Source organism: Centroberyx gerrardi, chromosome 10 (assembly GCF_048128805.1).
Source record: "Centroberyx gerrardi isolate f3 chromosome 10, fCenGer3.hap1.cur.20231027, whole genome shotgun sequence".
Taxonomy (NCBI): Eukaryota; Metazoa; Chordata; class Actinopteri; order Beryciformes; family Berycidae; genus Centroberyx; species Centroberyx gerrardi.
This window is the reverse complement of record NC_136006.1, coordinates 24,321,451-24,340,128: the sequence shown is the minus strand read 5'-3', so window position 1 is coordinate 24,340,128 and position 18,678 is coordinate 24,321,451. Positions and strand designations below refer to the sequence as shown.

General features: G+C 57.4%; 37 non-coding genes across 37 annotated transcripts in view; all 37 read left to right on the top strand.

Moving 5' to 3' along the window:
* Positions 1-195: 195 nt before the first annotated feature.
* Positions 196-314, top strand: LOC144540560 (5S ribosomal RNA). Its single transcript, XR_013505781.1, has one exon. It is a non-coding gene; the product is annotated as a 5S ribosomal RNA (ribosomal RNA).
* Positions 315-706: 392 nt separating this feature from the next.
* Positions 707-825, top strand: LOC144540559 (5S ribosomal RNA). Its single transcript, XR_013505780.1, has one exon. It is a non-coding gene; the product is annotated as a 5S ribosomal RNA (ribosomal RNA).
* Positions 826-1,217: 392 nt separating this feature from the next.
* LOC144540558 (5S ribosomal RNA) lies at positions 1,218-1,336 on the top strand. Its single transcript, XR_013505779.1, has one exon. It is a non-coding gene; the product is annotated as a 5S ribosomal RNA (ribosomal RNA).
* Positions 1,337-1,728: 392 nt separating this feature from the next.
* Positions 1,729-1,847, top strand: LOC144540556 (5S ribosomal RNA). Its single transcript, XR_013505777.1, has one exon. It is a non-coding gene; the product is annotated as a 5S ribosomal RNA (ribosomal RNA).
* A 392-nt stretch (positions 1,848-2,239) lies between these two features.
* Positions 2,240-2,358, top strand: LOC144541037 (5S ribosomal RNA). The gene has a single exon (XR_013506252.1). It is a non-coding gene; the product is annotated as a 5S ribosomal RNA (ribosomal RNA).
* Positions 2,359-2,750: 392 nt separating this feature from the next.
* LOC144540555 (5S ribosomal RNA) lies at positions 2,751-2,869 on the top strand. Its single transcript, XR_013505776.1, has one exon. It is a non-coding gene; the product is annotated as a 5S ribosomal RNA (ribosomal RNA).
* A 392-nt stretch (positions 2,870-3,261) lies between these two features.
* Positions 3,262-3,380, top strand: LOC144540554 (5S ribosomal RNA). The gene has a single exon (XR_013505775.1). It is a non-coding gene; the product is annotated as a 5S ribosomal RNA (ribosomal RNA).
* Positions 3,381-3,772: 392 nt separating this feature from the next.
* Positions 3,773-3,891, top strand: LOC144540553 (5S ribosomal RNA). The gene has a single exon (XR_013505774.1). It is a non-coding gene; the product is annotated as a 5S ribosomal RNA (ribosomal RNA).
* A 392-nt stretch (positions 3,892-4,283) lies between these two features.
* On the top strand, positions 4,284-4,402 carry LOC144540552 (5S ribosomal RNA). The gene has a single exon (XR_013505773.1). It is a non-coding gene; the product is annotated as a 5S ribosomal RNA (ribosomal RNA).
* A 392-nt stretch (positions 4,403-4,794) lies between these two features.
* Positions 4,795-4,913, top strand: LOC144540550 (5S ribosomal RNA). The gene has a single exon (XR_013505771.1). It is a non-coding gene; the product is annotated as a 5S ribosomal RNA (ribosomal RNA).
* Positions 4,914-5,305: 392 nt separating this feature from the next.
* Positions 5,306-5,424, top strand: LOC144540957 (5S ribosomal RNA). The gene has a single exon (XR_013506174.1). It is a non-coding gene; the product is annotated as a 5S ribosomal RNA (ribosomal RNA).
* A 392-nt stretch (positions 5,425-5,816) lies between these two features.
* Positions 5,817-5,935, top strand: LOC144540549 (5S ribosomal RNA). The gene has a single exon (XR_013505770.1). It is a non-coding gene; the product is annotated as a 5S ribosomal RNA (ribosomal RNA).
* A 392-nt stretch (positions 5,936-6,327) lies between these two features.
* Positions 6,328-6,446, top strand: LOC144540548 (5S ribosomal RNA). Its single transcript, XR_013505769.1, has one exon. It is a non-coding gene; the product is annotated as a 5S ribosomal RNA (ribosomal RNA).
* A 392-nt stretch (positions 6,447-6,838) lies between these two features.
* Positions 6,839-6,957, top strand: LOC144540547 (5S ribosomal RNA). The gene has a single exon (XR_013505768.1). It is a non-coding gene; the product is annotated as a 5S ribosomal RNA (ribosomal RNA).
* A 392-nt stretch (positions 6,958-7,349) lies between these two features.
* On the top strand, positions 7,350-7,468 carry LOC144540546 (5S ribosomal RNA). Its single transcript, XR_013505767.1, has one exon. It is a non-coding gene; the product is annotated as a 5S ribosomal RNA (ribosomal RNA).
* Positions 7,469-7,860: 392 nt separating this feature from the next.
* Positions 7,861-7,979, top strand: LOC144540545 (5S ribosomal RNA). Its single transcript, XR_013505766.1, has one exon. It is a non-coding gene; the product is annotated as a 5S ribosomal RNA (ribosomal RNA).
* A 392-nt stretch (positions 7,980-8,371) lies between these two features.
* Positions 8,372-8,490, top strand: LOC144540544 (5S ribosomal RNA). Its single transcript, XR_013505765.1, has one exon. It is a non-coding gene; the product is annotated as a 5S ribosomal RNA (ribosomal RNA).
* Positions 8,491-8,882: 392 nt separating this feature from the next.
* Positions 8,883-9,001, top strand: LOC144541043 (5S ribosomal RNA). Its single transcript, XR_013506258.1, has one exon. It is a non-coding gene; the product is annotated as a 5S ribosomal RNA (ribosomal RNA).
* A 392-nt stretch (positions 9,002-9,393) lies between these two features.
* LOC144540543 (5S ribosomal RNA) lies at positions 9,394-9,512 on the top strand. Its single transcript, XR_013505764.1, has one exon. It is a non-coding gene; the product is annotated as a 5S ribosomal RNA (ribosomal RNA).
* A 392-nt stretch (positions 9,513-9,904) lies between these two features.
* On the top strand, positions 9,905-10,023 carry LOC144540542 (5S ribosomal RNA). Its single transcript, XR_013505763.1, has one exon. It is a non-coding gene; the product is annotated as a 5S ribosomal RNA (ribosomal RNA).
* A 392-nt stretch (positions 10,024-10,415) lies between these two features.
* LOC144540541 (5S ribosomal RNA) lies at positions 10,416-10,534 on the top strand. The gene has a single exon (XR_013505762.1). It is a non-coding gene; the product is annotated as a 5S ribosomal RNA (ribosomal RNA).
* A 392-nt stretch (positions 10,535-10,926) lies between these two features.
* Positions 10,927-11,045, top strand: LOC144541399 (5S ribosomal RNA). Its single transcript, XR_013506515.1, has one exon. It is a non-coding gene; the product is annotated as a 5S ribosomal RNA (ribosomal RNA).
* A 392-nt stretch (positions 11,046-11,437) lies between these two features.
* LOC144541158 (5S ribosomal RNA) lies at positions 11,438-11,556 on the top strand. The gene has a single exon (XR_013506373.1). It is a non-coding gene; the product is annotated as a 5S ribosomal RNA (ribosomal RNA).
* A 392-nt stretch (positions 11,557-11,948) lies between these two features.
* Positions 11,949-12,067, top strand: LOC144540539 (5S ribosomal RNA). Its single transcript, XR_013505760.1, has one exon. It is a non-coding gene; the product is annotated as a 5S ribosomal RNA (ribosomal RNA).
* Positions 12,068-12,459: 392 nt separating this feature from the next.
* LOC144541224 (5S ribosomal RNA) lies at positions 12,460-12,577 on the top strand. Its single transcript, XR_013506438.1, has one exon. It is a non-coding gene; the product is annotated as a 5S ribosomal RNA (ribosomal RNA).
* Positions 12,578-12,969: 392 nt separating this feature from the next.
* On the top strand, positions 12,970-13,088 carry LOC144540538 (5S ribosomal RNA). The gene has a single exon (XR_013505759.1). It is a non-coding gene; the product is annotated as a 5S ribosomal RNA (ribosomal RNA).
* Positions 13,089-13,480: 392 nt separating this feature from the next.
* LOC144540537 (5S ribosomal RNA) lies at positions 13,481-13,599 on the top strand. The gene has a single exon (XR_013505758.1). It is a non-coding gene; the product is annotated as a 5S ribosomal RNA (ribosomal RNA).
* A 392-nt stretch (positions 13,600-13,991) lies between these two features.
* LOC144540536 (5S ribosomal RNA) lies at positions 13,992-14,110 on the top strand. The gene has a single exon (XR_013505757.1). It is a non-coding gene; the product is annotated as a 5S ribosomal RNA (ribosomal RNA).
* Positions 14,111-14,502: 392 nt separating this feature from the next.
* Positions 14,503-14,621, top strand: LOC144541388 (5S ribosomal RNA). The gene has a single exon (XR_013506504.1). It is a non-coding gene; the product is annotated as a 5S ribosomal RNA (ribosomal RNA).
* A 392-nt stretch (positions 14,622-15,013) lies between these two features.
* On the top strand, positions 15,014-15,131 carry LOC144541222 (5S ribosomal RNA). Its single transcript, XR_013506436.1, has one exon. It is a non-coding gene; the product is annotated as a 5S ribosomal RNA (ribosomal RNA).
* A 392-nt stretch (positions 15,132-15,523) lies between these two features.
* Positions 15,524-15,642, top strand: LOC144540835 (5S ribosomal RNA). The gene has a single exon (XR_013506053.1). It is a non-coding gene; the product is annotated as a 5S ribosomal RNA (ribosomal RNA).
* Positions 15,643-16,034: 392 nt separating this feature from the next.
* On the top strand, positions 16,035-16,153 carry LOC144540535 (5S ribosomal RNA). Its single transcript, XR_013505756.1, has one exon. It is a non-coding gene; the product is annotated as a 5S ribosomal RNA (ribosomal RNA).
* A 392-nt stretch (positions 16,154-16,545) lies between these two features.
* LOC144541221 (5S ribosomal RNA) lies at positions 16,546-16,663 on the top strand. Its single transcript, XR_013506435.1, has one exon. It is a non-coding gene; the product is annotated as a 5S ribosomal RNA (ribosomal RNA).
* A 392-nt stretch (positions 16,664-17,055) lies between these two features.
* On the top strand, positions 17,056-17,174 carry LOC144540534 (5S ribosomal RNA). Its single transcript, XR_013505755.1, has one exon. It is a non-coding gene; the product is annotated as a 5S ribosomal RNA (ribosomal RNA).
* Positions 17,175-17,566: 392 nt separating this feature from the next.
* Positions 17,567-17,685, top strand: LOC144540533 (5S ribosomal RNA). Its single transcript, XR_013505754.1, has one exon. It is a non-coding gene; the product is annotated as a 5S ribosomal RNA (ribosomal RNA).
* Positions 17,686-18,077: 392 nt separating this feature from the next.
* Positions 18,078-18,196, top strand: LOC144541021 (5S ribosomal RNA). Its single transcript, XR_013506236.1, has one exon. It is a non-coding gene; the product is annotated as a 5S ribosomal RNA (ribosomal RNA).
* Positions 18,197-18,588: 392 nt separating this feature from the next.
* LOC144540532 (5S ribosomal RNA) overlaps positions 18,589-18,678 on the top strand; it is a 119-nt gene continuing 29 nt past the window's right edge. Inside the window, exon 1 of the ribosomal RNA XR_013505753.1 lies at positions 18,589-18,678. This exon is cut by the window's right edge and continues 29 nt beyond it. This is a non-coding gene — a ribosomal RNA (5S ribosomal RNA).

The window sequence follows — 18,678 nt, the reverse complement described above, 5'->3', positions numbered from 1 at the left end:
CTGCCGTCGCTGAACAGCGCAAATGTAGGGGAGAGAAAAGACTGCGGCCTTGCTCCCGGTGAGCACAACGGCTGAGGGCGTCAATGATAATAGAGGGCAGAGAAATAGGCCCATTTGGTGGCCGGTTTTCAAAAGGCCCTGCAGTAGGCACAGGCTAAGCCGTGTATAAAAGGCCTCCCTGCCGCCGCCTCAATTGCTTACGGCCATACCACTCTGAACACGCCCGATCTCGTCCGATCTCGGAAGCTAAGCAGGGTCGGGCCTGGTTAGTACTTGGATGGGAGACCGCCTGGGAATACCAGGTGCTGTAAGCTTTTTCATCTTTCTAGGCAGCAGAGGGCGCTGCTCCCTCTCCGGGGGAGACAGGGGGCCTCCAACAACAGTGCTGGCCAGCGGCAGTGCAGTCACTTTTGCAGAGGAAGTACAAGGACGACATCACGTCCCGTGTGCCAGCAACAGCTGGCTTTCCCTCGGGGAGGCTGCAAACTTATCACAGCATGCATTTGTGTCCCTGCCGTCGCTGAACAGCGCAAATGTAGGGGAGAGAAAAGACTGCGGCCTTGCTCCCGGTGAGCACAACGGCTGAGGGCGTCAATGATAACAGAGGGCAGAGAAATAGGCCCATTTGGTGGCCGGTTTTCAAAAGGCCCTGCAGTAGGCACAGGCTAAGCCGTGTATAAAAGGCCTCCCTGCCGCCGCCTCAATTGCTTACGGCCATACCACTCTGAACACGCCCGATCTCGTCCGATCTCGGAAGCTAAGCAGGGTCGGGCCTGGTTAGTACTTGGATGGGAGACCGCCTGGGAATACCAGGTGCTGTAAGCTTTTTCATCTTTCTAGGCAGCAGAGGGCGCTGCTCCCTCTCCGGGGGAGACAGGGGGCCTCCAACAACAGTGCTGGCCAGCGGCAGTGCAGTCACTTTTGCAGAGGAAGTACAAGGACGACATCACGTCCCGTGTGCCAGCAACAGCTGGCTTTCCCTCGGGGAGGCTGCAAACTTATCACAGCATGCATTTGTGTCCCTGCCGTCGCTGAACAGCGCAAATGTAGGGGAGAGAAAAGACTGCGGCCTTGCTCCCGGTGAGCACAACGGCTGAGGGCGTCAATGATAACAGAGGGCAGAGAAATAGGCCCATTTGGTGGCCGGTTTTCAAAAGGCCCTGCAGTAGGCACAGGCTAAGCCGTGTATAAAAGGCCTCCCTGCCGCCGCCTCAATTGCTTACGGCCATACCACTCTGAACACGCCCGATCTCGTCCGATCTCGGAAGCTAAGCAGGGTCGGGCCTGGTTAGTACTTGGATGGGAGACCGCCTGGGAATACCAGGTGCTGTAAGCTTTTTCATCTTTCTAGGCAGCAGAGGGCGCTGCTCCCTCTCCGGGGGAGACAGGGGGCCTCCAACAACAGTGCTGGCCAGCGGCAGTGCAGTCACTTTTGCAGAGGAAGTACAAGGACGACATCACGTCCCGTGTGCCAGCAACAGCTGGCTTTCCCTCGGGGAGGCTGCAAACTTATCACAGCATGCATTTGTGTCCCTGCCGTCGCTGAACAGCGCAAATGTAGGGGAGAGAAAAGACTGCGGCCTTGCTCCCGGTGAGCACAACGGCTGAGGGCGTCAATGATAACAGAGGGCAGAGAAATAGGCCCATTTGGTGGCCGGTTTTCAAAAGGCCCTGCATTAGGCACAGGCTAAGCCGTGTATAAAAGGCCTCCCTGCCGCCGCCTCAATTGCTTACGGCCATACCACTCTGAACACGCCCGATCTCGTCCGATCTCGGAAGCTAAGCAGGGTCGGGCCTGGTTAGTACTTGGATGGGAGACCGCCTGGGAATACCAGGTGCTGTAAGCTTTTTCATCTTTCTAGGCAGCAGAGGGCGCTGCTCCCTCTCCGGGGGAGACAGGGGGCCTCCAACAACAGTGCTGGCCAGCGGCAGTGCAGTCACTTTTGCAGAGGAAGTACAAGGACGACATCACGTCCCGTGTGCCAGCAACAGCTGGCTTTCCCTCGGGGAGGCTGCAAACTTATCACAGCATGCATTTGTGTCCCTGCCGTCGCTGAACAGCGCAAATGTAGGGGAGAGAAAAGACTGCGGCCTTGCTCCCGGTGAGCACAACGGCTGAGGGCGTCAATGATAACAGAGGGCAGAGAAATAGGCCCATTTGGTGGCCGGTTTTCAAAAGGCCCTGCAGTAGGCACAGGCTAAGCCGTGTATAAAAGGCCTCCCTGCCGCCGCCTCAATTGCTTACGGCCATACCACTCTGAACACGCCCGATCTCGTCCGATCTTGGAAGCTAAGCAGGGTCGGGCCTGGTTAGTACTTGGATGGGAGACCGCCTGGGAATACCAGGTGCTGTAAGCTTTTTCATCTTTCTAGGCAGCAGAGGGCGCTGCTCCCTCTCCGGGGGAGACAGGGGGCCTCCAACAACAGTGCTGGCCAGCGGCAGTGCAGTCACTTTTGCAGAGGAAGTACAAGGACGACATCACGTCCCGTGTGCCAGCAACAGCTGGCTTTCCCTCGGGGAGGCTGCAAACTTATCACAGCATGCATTTGTGTCCCTGCCGTCGCTGAACAGCGCAAATGTAGGGGAGAGAAAAGACTGCGGCCTTGCTCCCGGTGAGCACAACGGCTGAGGGCGTCAATGATAACAGAGGGCAGAGAAATAGGCCCATTTGGTGGCCGGTTTTCAAAAGGCCCTGCAGTAGGCACAGGCTAAGCCGTGTATAAAAGGCCTCCCTGCCGCCGCCTCAATTGCTTACGGCCATACCACTCTGAACACGCCCGATCTCGTCCGATCTCGGAAGCTAAGCAGGGTCGGGCCTGGTTAGTACTTGGATGGGAGACCGCCTGGGAATACCAGGTGCTGTAAGCTTTTTCATCTTTCTAGGCAGCAGAGGGCGCTGCTCCCTCTCCGGGGGAGACAGGGGGCCTCCAACAACAGTGCTGGCCAGCGGCAGTGCAGTCACTTTTGCAGAGGAAGTACAAGGACGACATCACGTCCCGTGTGCCAGCAACAGCTGGCTTTCCCTCGGGGAGGCTGCAAACTTATCACAGCATGCATTTGTGTCCCTGCCGTCGCTGAACAGCGCAAATGTAGGGGAGAGAAAAGACTGCGGCCTTGCTCCCGGTGAGCACAACGGCTGAGGGCGTCAATGATAACAGAGGGCAGAGAAATAGGCCCATTTGGTGGCCGGTTTTCAAAAGGCCCTGCATTAGGCACAGGCTAAGCCGTGTATAAAAGGCCTCCCTGCCGCCGCCTCAATTGCTTACGGCCATACCACTCTGAACACGCCCGATCTCGTCCGATCTCGGAAGCTAAGCAGGGTCGGGCCTGGTTAGTACTTGGATGGGAGACCGCCTGGGAATACCAGGTGCTGTAAGCTTTTTCATCTTTCTAGGCAGCAGAGGGCGCTGCTCCCTCTCCGGGGGAGACAGGGGGCCTCCAACAACAGTGCTGGCCAGCGGCAGTGCAGTCACTTTTGCAGAGGAAGTACAAGGACGACATCACGTCCCGTGTGCCAGCAACAGCTGGCTTTCCCTCGGGGAGGCTGCAAACTTATCACAGCATGCATTTGTGTCCCTGCCGTCGCTGAACAGCGCAAATGTAGGGGAGAGAAAAGACTGCGGCCTTGCTCCCGGTGAGCACAACGGCTGAGGGCGTCAATGATAACAGAGGGCAGAGAAATAGGCCCATTTGGTGGCCGGTTTTCAAAAGGCCCTGCAGTAGGCACAGGCTAAGCCGTGTATAAAAGGCCTCCCTGCCGCCGCCTCAATTGCTTACGGCCATACCACTCTGAACACGCCCGATCTCGTCCGATCTCGGAAGCTAAGCAGGGTCGGGCCTGGTTAGTACTTGGATGGGAGACCGCCTGGGAATACCAGGTGCTGTAAGCTTTTTCATCTTTCTAGGCAGCAGAGGGCGCTGCTCCCTCTCCGGGGGAGACAGGGGGCCTCCAACAACAGTGCTGGCCAGCGGCAGTGCAGTCACTTTTGCAGAGGAAGTACAAGGACGACATCACGTCCCGTGTGCCAGCAACAGCTGGCTTTCCCTCGGGGAGGCTGCAAACTTATCACAGCATGCATTTGTGTCCCTGCCGTCGCTGAACAGCGCAAATGTAGGGGAGAGAAAAGACTGCGGCCTTGCTCCCGGTGAGCACAACGGCTGAGGGCGTCAATGATAACAGAGGGCAGAGAAATAGGCCCATTTGGTGGCCGGTTTTCAAAAGGCCCTGCAGTAGGCACAGGCTAAGCCGTGTATAAAAGGCCTCCCTGCCGCCGCCTCAATTGCTTACGGCCATACCACTCTGAACACGCCCGATCTCGTCCGATCTCGGAAGCTAAGCAGGGTCGGGCCTGGTTAGTACTTGGATGGGAGACCGCCTGGGAATACCAGGTGCTGTAAGCTTTTTCATCTTTCTAGGCAGCAGAGGGCGCTGCTCCCTCTCCGGGGGAGACAGGGGGCCTCCAACAACAGTGCTGGCCAGCGGCAGTGCAGTCACTTTTGCAGAGGAAGTACAAGGACGACATCACGTCCCGTGTGCCAGCAACAGCTGGCTTTCCCTCGGGGAGGCTGCAAACTTATCACAGCATGCATTTGTGTCCCTGCCGTCGCTGAACAGCGCAAATGTAGGGGAGAGAAAAGACTGCGGCCTTGCTCCCGGTGAGCACAACGGCTGAGGGCGTCAATGATAACAGAGGGCAGAGAAATAGGCCCATTTGGTGGCCGGTTTTCAAAAGGCCCTGCAGTAGGCACAGGCTAAGCCGTGTATAAAAGGCCTCCCTGCCGCCGCCTCAATTGCTTACGGCCATACCACTCTGAACACGCCCGATCTCGTCCGATCTCGGAAGCTAAGCAGGGTCGGGCCTGGTTAGTACTTGGATGGGAGACCGCCTGGGAATACCAGGTGCTGTAAGCTTTTTCATCTTTCTAGGCAGCAGAGGGCGCTGCTCCCTCTCCGGGGGAGACAGGGGGCCTCCAACAACAGTGCTGGCCAGCGGCAGTGCAGTCACTTTTGCAGAGGAAGTACAAGGACGACATCACGTCCCGTGTGCCAGCAACAGCTGGCTTTCCCTCGGGGAGGCTGCAAACTTATCACAGCATGCATTTGTGTCCCTGCCGTCGCTGAACAGCGCAAATGTAGGGGAGAGAAAAGACTGCGGCCTTGCTCCCGGTGAGCACAACGGCTGAGGGCGTCAATGATAACAGAGGGCAGAGAAATAGGCCCATTTGGTGGCCGGTTTTCAAAAGGCCCTGCAGTAGGCACAGGCTAAGCCGTGTATAAAAGGCCTCCCTGCCGCTGCCTCAATTGCTTACGGCCATACCACTCTGAACACGCCCGATCTCGTCCGATCTCGGAAGCTAAGCAGGGTCGGGCCTGGTTAGTACTTGGATGGGAGGCCGCCTGGGAATACCAGGTGCTGTAAGCTTTTTCATCTTTCTAGGCAGCAGAGGGCGCTGCTCCCTCTCCGGGGGAGACAGGGGGCCTCCAACAACAGTGCTGGCCAGCGGCAGTGCAGTCACTTTTGCAGAGGAAGTACAAGGACGACATCACGTCCCGTGTGTCAGCAACAGCTGGCTTTCCCTCGGGGAGGCTGCAAACTTATCACAGCATGCATTTGTGTCCCTGCCGTCGCTGAACAGCGCAAATGTAGGGGAGAGAAAAGACTGCGGCCTTGCTCCCGGTGAGCACAACGGCTGAGGGCGTCAATGATAACAGAGGGCAGAGAAATAGGCCCATTTGGTGGCCGGTTTTCAAAAGGCCCTGCAGTAGGCACAGGCTAAGCCGTGTATAAAAGGCCTCCCTGCCGCCGCCTCAATTGCTTACGGCCATACCACTCTGAACACGCCCGATCTCGTCCGATCTCGGAAGCTAAGCAGGGTCGGGCCTGGTTAGTACTTGGATGGGAGACCGCCTGGGAATACCAGGTGCTGTAAGCTTTTTCATCTTTCTAGGCAGCAGAGGGCGCTGCTCCCTCTCCGGGGGAGACAGGGGGCCTCCAACAACAGTGCTGGCCAGCGGCAGTGCAGTCACTTTTGCAGAGGAAGTACAAGGACGACATCACGTCCCGTGTGCCAGCAACAGCTGGCTTTCCCTCGGGGAGGCTGCAAACTTATCACAGCATGCATTTGTGTCCCTGCCGTCGCTGAACAGCGCAAATGTAGGGGAGAGAAAAGACTGCGGCCTTGCTCCCGGTGAGCACAACGGCTGAGGGCGTCAATGATAACAGAGGGCAGAGAAATAGGCCCATTTGGTGGCCGGTTTTCAAAAGGCCCTGCATTAGGCACAGGCTAAGCCGTGTATAAAAGGCCTCCCTGCCGCCGCCTCAATTGCTTACGGCCATACCACTCTGAACACGCCCGATCTCGTCCGATCTCGGAAGCTAAGCAGGGTCGGGCCTGGTTAGTACTTGGATGGGAGACCGCCTGGGAATACCAGGTGCTGTAAGCTTTTTCATCTTTCTAGGCAGCAGAGGGCGCTGCTCCCTCTCCGGGGGAGACAGGGGGCCTCCAACAACAGTGCTGGCCAGCGGCAGTGCAGTCACTTTTGCAGAGGAAGTACAAGGACGACATCACGTCCCGTGTGCCAGCAACAGCTGGCTTTCCCTCGGGGAGGCTGCAAACTTATCACAGCATGCATTTGTGTCCCTGCCGTCGCTGAACAGCGCAAATGTAGGGGAGAGAAAAGACTGCGGCCTTGCTCCCGGTGAGCACAACGGCTGAGGGCGTCAATGATAACAGAGGGCAGAGAAATAGGCCCATTTGGTGGCCGGTTTTCAAAAGGCCCTGCAGTAGGCACAGGCTAAGCCGTGTATAAAAGGCCTCCCTGCCGCTGCCTCAATTGCTTACGGCCATACCACTCTGAACACGCCCGATCTCGTCCGATCTCGGAAGCTAAGCAGGGTCGGGCCTGGTTAGTACTTGGATGGGAGACCGCCTGGGAATACCAGGTGCTGTAAGCTTTTTCATCTTTCTAGGCAGCAGAGGGCGCTGCTCCCTCTCCGGGGGAGACAGGGGGCCTCCAACAACAGTGCTGGCCAGCGGCAGTGCAGTCACTTTTGCAGAGGAAGTACAAGGACGACATCACGTCCCGTGTGCCAGCAACAGCTGGCTTTCCCTCGGGGAGGCTGCAAACTTATCACAGCATGCATTTGTGTCCCTGCCGTCGCTGAACAGCGCAAATGTAGGGGAGAGAAAAGACTGCGGCCTTGCTCCCGGTGAGCACAACGGCTGAGGGCGTCAATGATAACAGAGGGCAGAGAAATAGGCCCATTTGGTGGCCGGTTTTCAAAAGGCCCTGCAGTAGGCACAGGCTAAGCCGTGTATAAAAGGCCTCCCTGCCGCAGCCTCAATTGCTTACGGCCATACCACTCTGAACACGCCCGATCTCGTCCGATCTCGGAAGCTAAGCAGGGTCGGGCCTGGTTAGTACTTGGATGGGAGACCGCCTGGGAATACCAGGTGCTGTAAGCTTTTTCATCTTTCTAGGCAGCAGAGGGCGCTGCTCCCTCTCCGGGGGAGACAGGGGGCCTCCAACAACAGTGCTGGCCAGCGGCAGTGCAGTCACTTTTGCAGAGGAAGTACAAGGACGACATCACGTCCCGTGTGCCAGCAACAGCTGGCTTTCCCTCGGGGAGGCTGCAAACTTATCACAGCATGCATTTGTGTCCCTGCCGTCGCTGAACAGCGCAAATGTAGGGGAGAGAAAAGACTGCGGCCTTGCTCCCGGTGAGCACAACGGCTGAGGGCGTCAATGATAACAGAGGGCAGAGAAATAGGCCCATTTGGTGGCCGGTTTTCAAAAGGCCCTGCAGTAGGCACAGGCTAAGCCGTGTATAAAAGGCCTCCCTGCCGCTGCCTCAATTGCTTACGGCCATACCACTCTGAACACGCCCGATCTCGTCCGATCTCGGAAGCTAAGCAGGGTCGGGCCTGGTTAGTACTTGGATGGGAGACCGCCTGGGAATACCAGGTGCTGTAAGCTTTTTCATCTTTCTAGGCAGCAGAGGGCGCTGCTCCCTCTCCGGGGGAGACAGGGGGCCTCCAACAACAGTGCTGGCCAGCGGCAGTGCAGTCACTTTTGCAGAGGAAGTACAAGGACGACATCACGTCCCGTGTGCCAGCAACAGCTGGCTTTCCCTCGGGGAGGCTGCAAACTTATCACAGCATGCATTTGTGTCCCTGCCGTCGCTGAACAGCGCAAATGTAGGGGAGAGAAAAGACTGCGGCCTTGCTCCCGGTGAGCACAACGGCTGAGGGCGTCAATGATAACAGAGGGCAGAGAAATAGGCCCATTTGGTGGCCGGTTTTCAAAAGGCCCTGCAGTAGGCACAGGCTAAGCCGTGTATAAAAGGCCTCCCTGCCGCCGCCTCAATTGCTTACGGCCATACCACTCTGAACACGCCCGATCTCGTCCGATCTCGGAAGCTAAGCAGGGTCGGGCCTGGTTAGTACTTGGATGGGAGACCGCCTGGGAATACCAGGTGCTGTAAGCTTTTTCATCTTTCTAGGCAGCAGAGGGCGCTGCTCCCTCTCCGGGGGAGACAGGGGGCCTCCAACAACAGTGCTGGCCAGCGGCAGTGCAGTCACTTTTGCAGAGGAAGTACAAGGACGACATCACGTCCCGTGTGCCAGCAACAGCTGGCTTTCCCTCGGGGAGGCTGCAAACTTATCACAGCATGCATTTGTGTCCCTGCCGTCGCTGAACAGCGCAAATGTAGGGGAGAGAAAAGACTGCGGCCTTGCTCCCGGTGAGCACAACGGCTGAGGGCGTCAATGATAACAGAGGGCAGAGAAATAGGCCCATTTGGTGGCCGGTTTTCAAAAGGCCCTGCATTAGGCACAGGCTAAGCCGTGTATAAAAGGCCTCCCTGCCGCCGCCTCAATTGCTTACGGCCATACCACTCTGAACACGCCCGATCTCGTCCGATCTCGGAAGCTAAGCAGGGTCGGGCCTGGTTAGTACTTGGATGGGAGACCGCCTGGGAATACCAGGTGCTGTACGCTTTTTCATCTTTCTAGGCAGCAGAGGGCGCTGCTCCCTCTCCGGGGGAGACAGGGGGCCTCCAACAACAGTGCTGGCCAGCGGCAGTGCAGTCACTTTTGCAGAGGAAGTACAAGGACGACATCACGTCCCGTGTGCCAGCAACAGCTGGCTTTCCCTCGGGGAGGCTGCAAACTTATCACAGCATGCATTTGTGTCCCTGCCGTCGCTGAACAGCGCAAATGTAGGGGAGAGAAAAGACTGCGGCCTTGCTCCCGGTGAGCACAACGGCTGAGGGCGTCAATGATAACAGAGGGCAGAGAAATAGGCCCATTTGGTGGCCGGTTTTCAATAGGCCCTGCAGTAGGCACAGGCTAAGCCGTGTATAAAAGGCCTCCCTGCCGCTGCCTCAATTGCTTACGGCCATACCACTCTGAACACGCCCGATCTCGTCCGATCTCGGAAGCTAAGCAGGGTCGGGCCTGGTTAGTACTTGGATGGGAGACCGCCTGGGAATACCAGGTGCTGTAAGCTTTTTCATCTTTCTAGGCAGCAGAGGGCGCTGCTCCCTCTCCGGGGGAGACAGGGGGCCTCCAACAACAGTGCTGGCCAGCGGCAGTGCAGTCACTTTTGCAGAGGAAGTACAAGGACGACATCACGTCCCGTGTGCCAGCAACAGCTGGCTTTCCCTCGGGGAGGCTGCAAACTTATCACAGCATGCATTTGTGTCCCTGCCGTCGCTGAACAGCGCAAATGTAGGGGAGAGAAAAGACTGCGGCCTTGCTCCCGGTGAGCACAACGGCTGAGGGCGTCAATGATAACAGAGGGCAGAGAAATAGGCCCATTTGGTGGCCGGTTTTCAAAAGGCCCTGCAGTAGGCACAGGCTAAGCCGTGTATAAAAGGCCTCCCTGCCGCCGCCTCAATTGCTTACGGCCATACCACTCTGAACACGCCCGATCTCGTCCGATCTCGGAAGCTAAGCAGGGTCGGGCCTGGTTAGTACTTGGATGGGAGACCGCCTGGGAATACCAGGTGCTGTAAGCTTTTTCATCTTTCTAGGCAGCAGAGGGCGCTGCTCCCTCTCCGGGGGAGACAGGGGGCCTCCAACAACAGTGCTGGCCAGCGGCAGTGCAGTCACTTTTGCAGAGGAAGTACAAGGACGACATCACGTCCCGTGTGCCAGCAACAGCTGGCTTTCCCTCGGGGAGGCTGCAAACTTATCACAGCATGCATTTGTGTCCCTGCCGTCGCTGAACAGCGCAAATGTAGGGGAGAGAAAAGACTGCGGCCTTGCTCCCGGTGAGCACAACGGCTGAGGGCGTCAATGATAACAGAGGGCAGAGAAATAGGCCCATTTGGTGGCCGGTTTTCAAAAGGCCCTGCAGTAGGCACAGGCTAAGCCGTGTATAAAAGGCCTCCCTGCCGCTGCCTCAATTGCTTACGGCCATACCACTCTGAACACGCCCGATCTCGTCCGATCTCGGAAGCTAAGCAGGGTCGGGCCTGGTTAGTACTTGGATGGGAGACCGCCTGGGAATACCAGGTGCTGTAAGCTTTTTCATCTTTCTAGGCAGCAGAGGGCGCTGCTCCCTCTCCGGGGGAGACAGGGGGCCTCCAACAACAGTGCTGGCCAGCGGCAGTGCAGTCACTTTTGCAGAGGAAGTACAAGGACGACATCACGTCCCGTGTGCCAGCAACAGCTGGCTTTCCCTCGGGGAGGCTGCAAACTTATCACAGCATGCATTTGTGTCCCTGCCGTCGCTGAACAGCGCAAATGTAGGGGAGAGAAAAGACTGCGGCCTTGCTCCCGGTGAGCACAACGGCTGAGGGCGTCAATGATAATAGAGGGCAGAGAAATAGGCCCATTTGGTGGCCGGTTTTCAAAAGGCCCTGCAGTAGGCACAGGCTAAGCCGTGTATAAAAGGCCTCCCTGCCGCCGCCTCAATTGCTTACGGCCATACCACTCTGAACACGCCCGATCTCGTCCGATCTCGGAAGCTAAGCAGGGTTGGGCCTGGTTAGTACTTGGATGGGAGACCGCCTGGGAATACCAGGTGCTGTAAGCTTTTTCATCTTTCTAGGCAGCAGAGGGCGCTGCTCCCTCTCCGGGGGAGACAGGGGGCCTCCAACAACAGTGCTGGCCAGCGGCAGTGCAGTCACTTTTGCAGAGGAAGTACAAGGACGACATCACGTCCCGTGTGCCAGCAACAGCTGGCTTTCCCTCGGGGAGGCTGCAAACTTATCACAGCATGCATTTGTGTCCCTGCCGTCGCTGAACAGCGCAAATGTAGGGGAGAGAAAAGACTGCGGCCTTGCTCCCGGTGAGCACAACGGCTGAGGGCGTCAATGATAACAGAGGGCAGAGAAATAGGCCCATTTGGTGGCCGGTTTTCAAAAGGCCCTGCAGTAGGCACAGGCTAAGCCGTGTATAAAAGGCCTCCCTGCCGCCGCCTCAATTGCTTACGGCCATACCACTCTGAACACGCCCGATCTCGTCCGATCTCGGAAGCTACGCAGGGTCGGGCCTGGTTAGTACTTGGATGGGAGACCGCCTGGGAATACCAGGTGCTGTAAGCTTTTTCATCTTTCTAGGCAGCAGAGGGCGCTGCTCCCTCTCCGGGGGAGACAGGGGGCCTCCAACAACAGTGCTGGCCAGCGGCAGTGCAGTCACTTTTGCAGAGGAAGTACAAGGACGACATCACGTCCCGTGTGCCAGCAACAGCTGGCTTTCCCTCGGGGAGGCTGCAAACTTATCACAGCATGCATTTGTGTCCCTGCCGTCGCTGAACAGCGCAAATGTAGGGGAGAGAAAAGACTGCGGCCTTGCTCCCGGTGAGCACAACGGCTGAGGGCGTCAATGATAACAGAGGGCAGAGAAATAGGCCCATTTGGTGGCCGGTTTTCAAAAGGCCCTGCAGTAGGCACAGGCTAAGCCGTGTATAAAAGGCCTCCCTGCCGCCGCCTCAATTGCTTACGGCCATACCACTCTGAACACGCCCGATCTCGTCCGATCTCGGAAGCTAAGCAGGGTCGGGCCTGGTTAGTACTTGGATGGGAGACCGCCTGGGAATACCAGGTGCTGTAAGCTTTTTCATCTTTCTTGGCAGCAGAGGGCGCTTCTCCCTCTCCGGGGGAGACAGGGGGCCTCCAACAACAGTGCTGGCCAGCGGCAGTGCAGTCACTTTTGCAGAGGAAGTACAAGGACGACATCACGTCCCGTGTGCCAGCAACAGCTGGCTTTCCCTCGGGGAGGCTGCAAACTTATCACAGCATGCATTTGTGTCCCTGCCGTCGCTGAACAGCGCAAATGTAGGGGAGAGAAAAGACTGCGGCCTTGCTCCCGGTGAGCACAACGGCTGAGGGCGTCAATGATAACAGAGGGCAGAGAAATAGGCCCATTTGGTGGCCGGTTTTCAAAAGGCCCTGCAGTAGGCACAGGCTAAGCCGTGTATAAAAGGCCTCCCTGCCGCCGCCTCAATTGCTTACGGCCATACCACTCTGAACACGCCCGATCTCGTCCGACTCGGAAGCTAAGCAGGGTCGGGCCTGGTTAGTACTTGGATGGGAGACCGCCTGGGAATACCAGGTGCTGTAAGCTTTTTCATCTTTCTAGGCAGCAGAGGGCGCTGCTCCCTCTCCGGGGGAGACAGGGGGCCTCCAACAACAGTGCTGGCCAGCGGCAGTGCAGTCACTTTTGCAGAGGAAGTACAAGGACGACATCACGTCCCGTGTGCCAGCAACAGCTGGCTTTCCCTCGGGGAGGCTGCAAACTTATCACAGCATGCATTTGTGTCCCTGCCGTCGCTGAACAGCGCAAATGTAGGGGAGAGAAAAGACTGCGGCCTTGCTCCCGGTGAGCACAACGGCTGAGGGCGTCAATGATAACAGAGGGCAGAGAAATAGGCCCATTTGGTGGCCGGTTTTCAAAAGGCCCTGCAGTAGGCACAGGCTAAGCCGTGTATAAAAGGCCTCCCTGCCGCTGCCTCAATTGCTTACGGCCATACCACTCTGAACACGCCCGATCTCGTCCGATCTCGGAAGCTAAGCAGGGTCGGGCCTGGTTAGTACTTGGATGGGAGACCGCCTGGGAATACCAGGTGCTGTAAGCTTTTTCATCTTTCTAGGCAGCAGAGGGCGCTGCTCCCTCTCCGGGGGAGACAGGGGGCCTCCAACAACAGTGCTGGCCAGCGGCAGTGCAGTCACTTTTGCAGAGGAAGTACAAGGACGACATCACGTCCCGTGTGCCAGCAACAGCTGGCTTTCCCTCGGGGAGGCTGCAAACTTATCACAGCATGCATTTGTGTCCCTGCCGTCGCTGAACAGCGCAAATGTAGGGGAGAGAAAAGACTGCGGCCTTGCTCCCGGTGAGCACAACGGCTGAGGGCGTCAATGATAACAGAGGGCAGAGAAATAGGCCCATTTGGTGGCCGGTTTTCAAAAGGCCCTGCAGTAGGCACAGGCTAAGCCGTGTATAAAAGGCCTCCCTGCCGCCGCCTCAATTGCTTACGGCCATACCACTCTGAACACGCCCGATCTCGTCCGATCTCGGAAGCTAAGCAGGGTCGGGCCTGGTTAGTACTTGGATGGGAGACCGCCTGGGAATACCAGGTGCTGTAAGCTTTTTCATCTTTCTAGGCAGCAGAGGGCGCTGCTCCCTCTCCGGGGGAGACAGGGGGCCTCCAACAACAGTGCTGGCCAGCGGCAGTGCAGTCACTTTTGCAGAGGAAGTACAAGGACGACATCACGTCCCGTGTGCCAGCAACAGCTGGCTTTCCCTCGGGGAGGCTGCAAACTTATCACAGCATGCATTTGTGTCCCTGCCGTCGCTGAACAGCGCAAATGTAGGGGAGAGAAAAGACTGCGGCCTTGCTCCCGGTGAGCACAACGGCTGAGGGCGTCAATGATAACAGAGGGCAGAGAAATAGGCCCATTTGGTGGCCGGTTTTCAAAAGGCCCTGCAGTAGGCACAGGCTAAGCCGTGTATAAAAGGCCTCCCTGCCGCTGCCTCAATTGCTTACGGCCATACCACTCTGAACACGCCCGATCTCGTCCGATCTCGGAAGCTAAGCAGGGTCGGGCCTGGTTAGTACTTGGATGGGAGACCGCCTGGGAATACCAGGTGCTGTAAGCTTTTTCATCTTTCTAGGCAGCAGAGGGCGCTGCTCCCTCTCCGGGGGAGACAGGGGGCCTCCAACAACAGTGCTGGCCAGCGGCAGTGCAGTCACTTTTGCAGAGGAAGTACAAGGACGACATCACGTCCCGTGTGCCAGCAACAGCTGGCTTTCCCTCGGGGAGGCTGCAAACTTATCACAGCATGCATTTGTGTCCCTGCCGTCGCTGAACAGCGCAAATGTAGGGGAGAGAAAAGACTGCGGCCTTGCTCCCGGTGAGCACAACGGCTGAGGGCGTCAATGATAATAGAGGGCAGAGAAATAGGCCCATTTGGTGGCCGGTTTTCAAAAGGCCCTGCAGTAGGCACAGGCTAAGCCGTGTATAAAAGGCCTCCCTGCCGCCGCCTCAATTGCTTACGGCCATACCACTCTGAACACGCCCGATCTCGTCCGATCTCGGAAGCTAAGCAGGGTTGGGCCTGGTTAGTACTTGGATGGGAGACCGCCTGGGAATACCAGGTGCTGTAAGCTTTTTCATCTTTCTAGGCAGCAGAGGGCGCTGCTCCCTCTCCGGGGGAGACAGGGGGCCTCCAACAACAGTGCTGGCCAGCGGCAGTGCAGTCACTTTTGCAGAGGAAGTACAAGGACGACATCACGTCCCGTGTGCCAGCAACAGCTGGCTTTCCCTCGGGGAGGCTGCAAACTTATCACAGCATGCATTTGTGTCCCTGCCGTCGCTGAACAGCGCAAATGTAGGGGAGAGAAAAGACTGCGGCCTTGCTCCCGGTGAGCACAACGGCTGAGGGCGTCAATGATAACAGAGGGCAGAGAAATAGGCCCATTTGGTGGCCGGTTTTCAAAAGGCCCTGCAGTAGGCACAGGCTAAGCCGTGTATAAAAGGCCTCCCTGCCGCCGCCTCAATTGCTTACGGCCATACCACTCTGAACACGCCCGATCTCGTCCGACTCGGAAGCTAAGCAGGGTCGGGCCTGGTTAGTACTTGGATGGGAGACCGCCTGGGAATACCAGGTGCTGTAAGCTTTTTCATCTTTCTAGGCAGCAGAGGGCGCTGCTCCCTCTCCGGGGGAGACAGGGGGCCTCCAACAACAGTGCTGGCCAGCGGCAGTGCAGTCACTTTTGCAGAGGAAGTACAAGGACGACATCACGTCCCGTGTGCCAGCAACAGCTGGCTTTCCCTCGGGGAGGCTGCAAACTTATCACAGCATGCATTTGTGTCCCTGCCGTCGCTGAACAGCGCAAATGTAGGGGAGAGAAAAGACTGCGGCCTTGCTCCCGGTGAGCACAACGGCTGAGGGCGTCAATGATAACAGAGGGCAGAGAAATAGGCCCATTTGGTGGCCGGTTTTCAAAAGGCCCTGCAGTAGGCACAGGCTAAGCCGTGTATAAAAGGCCTCCCTGCCGCTGCCTCAATTGCTTACAGCCATACCACTCTGAACACGCCCGATCTCGTCCGATCTCGGAAGCTAAGCAGGGTCGGGCCTGGTTAGTACTTGGATGGGAGACCGCCTGGGAATACCAGGTGCTGTAAGCTTTTTCATCTTTCTAGGCAGCAGAGGGCGCTGCTCCCTCTCCGGGGGAGACAGGGGGCCTCCAACAACAGTGCTGGCCAGCGGCAGTGCAGTCACTTTTGCAGAGGAAGTACAAGGACGACATCACGTCCCGTGTGCCAGCAACAGCTGGCTTTCCCTCGGGGAGGCTGCAAACTTATCACAGCATGCATTTGTGTCCCTGCCGTCGCTGAACAGCGCAAATGTAGGGGAGAGAAAAGACTGCGGCCTTGCTCCCGGTGAGCACAACGGCTGAGGGCGTCAATGATAACAGAGGGCAGAGAAATAGGCCCATTTGGTGGCCGGTTTTCAAAAGGCCCTGCAGTAGGCACAGGCTAAGCCGTGTATAAAAGGCCTCCCTGCCGCCGCCTCAATTGCTTACGGCCATACCACTCTGAACACGCCCGATCTCGTCCGATCTCGGAAGCTAAGCAGGGTCGGGCCTGGTTAGTACTTGGATGGGAGACCGCCTGGGAATACCAGGTGCTGTAAGCTTTTTCATCTTTCTAGGCAGCAGAGGGCGCTGCTCCCTCTCCGGGGGAGACAGGGGGCCTCCAACAACAGTGCTGGCCAGCGGCAGTGCAGTCACTTTTGCAGAGGAAGTACAAGGACGACATCACGTCCCGTGTGCCAGCAACAGCTGGCTTTCCCTCGGGGAGGCTGCAAACTTATCACAGCATGCATTTGTGTCCCTGCCGTCGCTGAACAGCGCAAATGTAGGGGAGAGAAAAGACTGCGGCCTTGCTCCCGGTGAGCACAACGGCTGAGGGCGTCAATGATAACAGAGGGCAGAGAAATAGGCCCATTTGGTGGCCGGTTTTCAAAAGGCCCTGCAGTAGGCACAGGCTAAGCCGTGTATAAAAGGCCTCCCTGCCGCCGCCTCAATTGCTTACGGCCATACCACTCTGAACACGCCCGATCTCGTCCGACTCGGAAGCTAAGCAGGGTCGGGCCTGGTTAGTACTTGGATGGGAGACCGCCTGGGAATACCAGGTGCTGTAAGCTTTTTCATCTTTCTAGGCAGCAGAGGGCGCTGCTCCCTCTCCGGGGGAGACAGGGGGCCTCCAACAACAGTGCTGGCCAGCGGCAGTGCAGTCACTTTTGCAGAGGAAGTACAAGGACGACATCACGTCCCGTGTGCCAGCAACAGCTGGCTTTCCCTCGGGGAGGCTGCAAACTTATCACAGCATGCATTTGTGTCCCTGCCGTCGCTGAACAGCGCAAATGTAGGGGAGAGAAAAGACTGCGGCCTTGCTCCCGGTGAGCACAACGGCTGAGGGCGTCAATGATAACAGAGGGCAGAGAAATAGGCCCATTTGGTGGCCGGTTTTCAAAAGGCCCTGCAGTAGGCACAGGCTAAGCCGTGTATAAAAGGCCTCCCTGCCGCTGCCTCAATTGCTTACGGCCATACCACTCTGAACACGCCCGATCTCGTCCGATCTCGGAAGCTAAGCAGGGTCGGGCCTGGTTAGTACTTGGATGGGAGACCGCCTGGGAATACCAGGTGCTGTAAGCTTTTTCATCTTTCTAGGCAGCAGAGGGCGCTGCTCCCTCTCCGGGGGAGACAGGGGGCCTCCAACAACAGTGCTGGCCAGCGGCAGTGCAGTCACTTTTGCAGAGGAAGTACAAGGACGACATCACGTCCCGTGTGCCAGCAACAGCTGGCTTTCCCTCGGGGAGGCTGCAAACTTATCACAGCATGCATTTGTGTCCCTGCCGTCGCTGAACAGCGCAAATGTAGGGGAGAGAAAAGACTGCGGCCTTGCTCCCGGTGAGCACAACGGCTGAGGGCGTCAATGATAACAGAGGGCAGAGAAATAGGCCCATTTGGTGGCCGGTTTTCAAAAGGCCCTGCAGTAGGCACAGGCTAAGCCGTGTATAAAAGGCCTCCCTGCCGCCGCCTCAATTGCTTACGGCCATACCACTCTGAACACGCCCGATCTCGTCCGATCTCGGAAGCTAAGCAGGGTCGGGCCTGGTTAGTACTTGGATGGGAGACCGCCTGGGAATACCAGGTGCTGTAAGCTTTTTCATCTTTCTAGGCAGCAGAGGGCGCTGCTCCCTCTCCGGGGGAGACAGGGGGCCTCCAACAACAGTGCTGGCCAGCGGCAGTGCAGTCACTTTTGCAGAGGAAGTACAAGGACGACATCACGTCCCGTGTGCCAGCAACAGCTGGCTTTCCCTCGGGGAGGCTGCAAACTTATCACAGCATGCATTTGTGTCCCTGCCGTCGCTGAACAGCGCAAATGTAGGGGAGAGAAAAGACTGCGGCCTTGCTCCCGGTGAGCACAACGGCTGAGGGCGTCAATGATAACAGAGGGCAGAGAAATAGGCCCATTTGGTGGCCGGTTTTCAAAAGGCCCTGCAGTAGGCACAGGCTAAGCCGTGTATAACAGGCCTCCCTGCCGCCGCCTCAATTGCTTACGGCCATACCACTCTGAACACGCCCGATCTCGTCCGATCTCGGAAGCTAAGCAGGGTCGGGTCTGGTTAGTACTTGGATGGGAGACCGCCTGGGAATACCAGGTGCTGTAAGCTTTTTCATCTTTCTAGGCAGCAGAGGGCGCTGCTCCCTCTCCGGGGGAGACAGGGGGCCTCCAACAACAGTGCTGGCCAGCGGCAGTGCAGTCACTTTTGCAGAGGAAGTACAAGGACGACATCACGTCCCGTGTGCCAGCAACAGCTGGCTTTCCCTCGGGGAGGCTGCAAACTTATCACAGCATGCATTTGTGTCCCTGCCGTCGCTGAACAGCGCAAATGTAGGGGAGAGAAAAGACTGCGGCCTTGCTCCCGGTGAGCACAACGGCTGAGGGCGTCAATGATAACAGAGGGCAGAGAAATAGGCCCATTTGGTGGCCGGTTTTCAAAAGGCCCTGCAGTAGGCACAGGCTAAGCCGTGTATAAAAGGCCTCCCTGCCGCCGCCTCAATTGCTTACGGCCATACCACTCTGAACACGCCCGATCTCGTCCGATCTCGGAAGCTAAGCAGGGTCGGGCCTGGTTAGTACTTGGATGGGAGA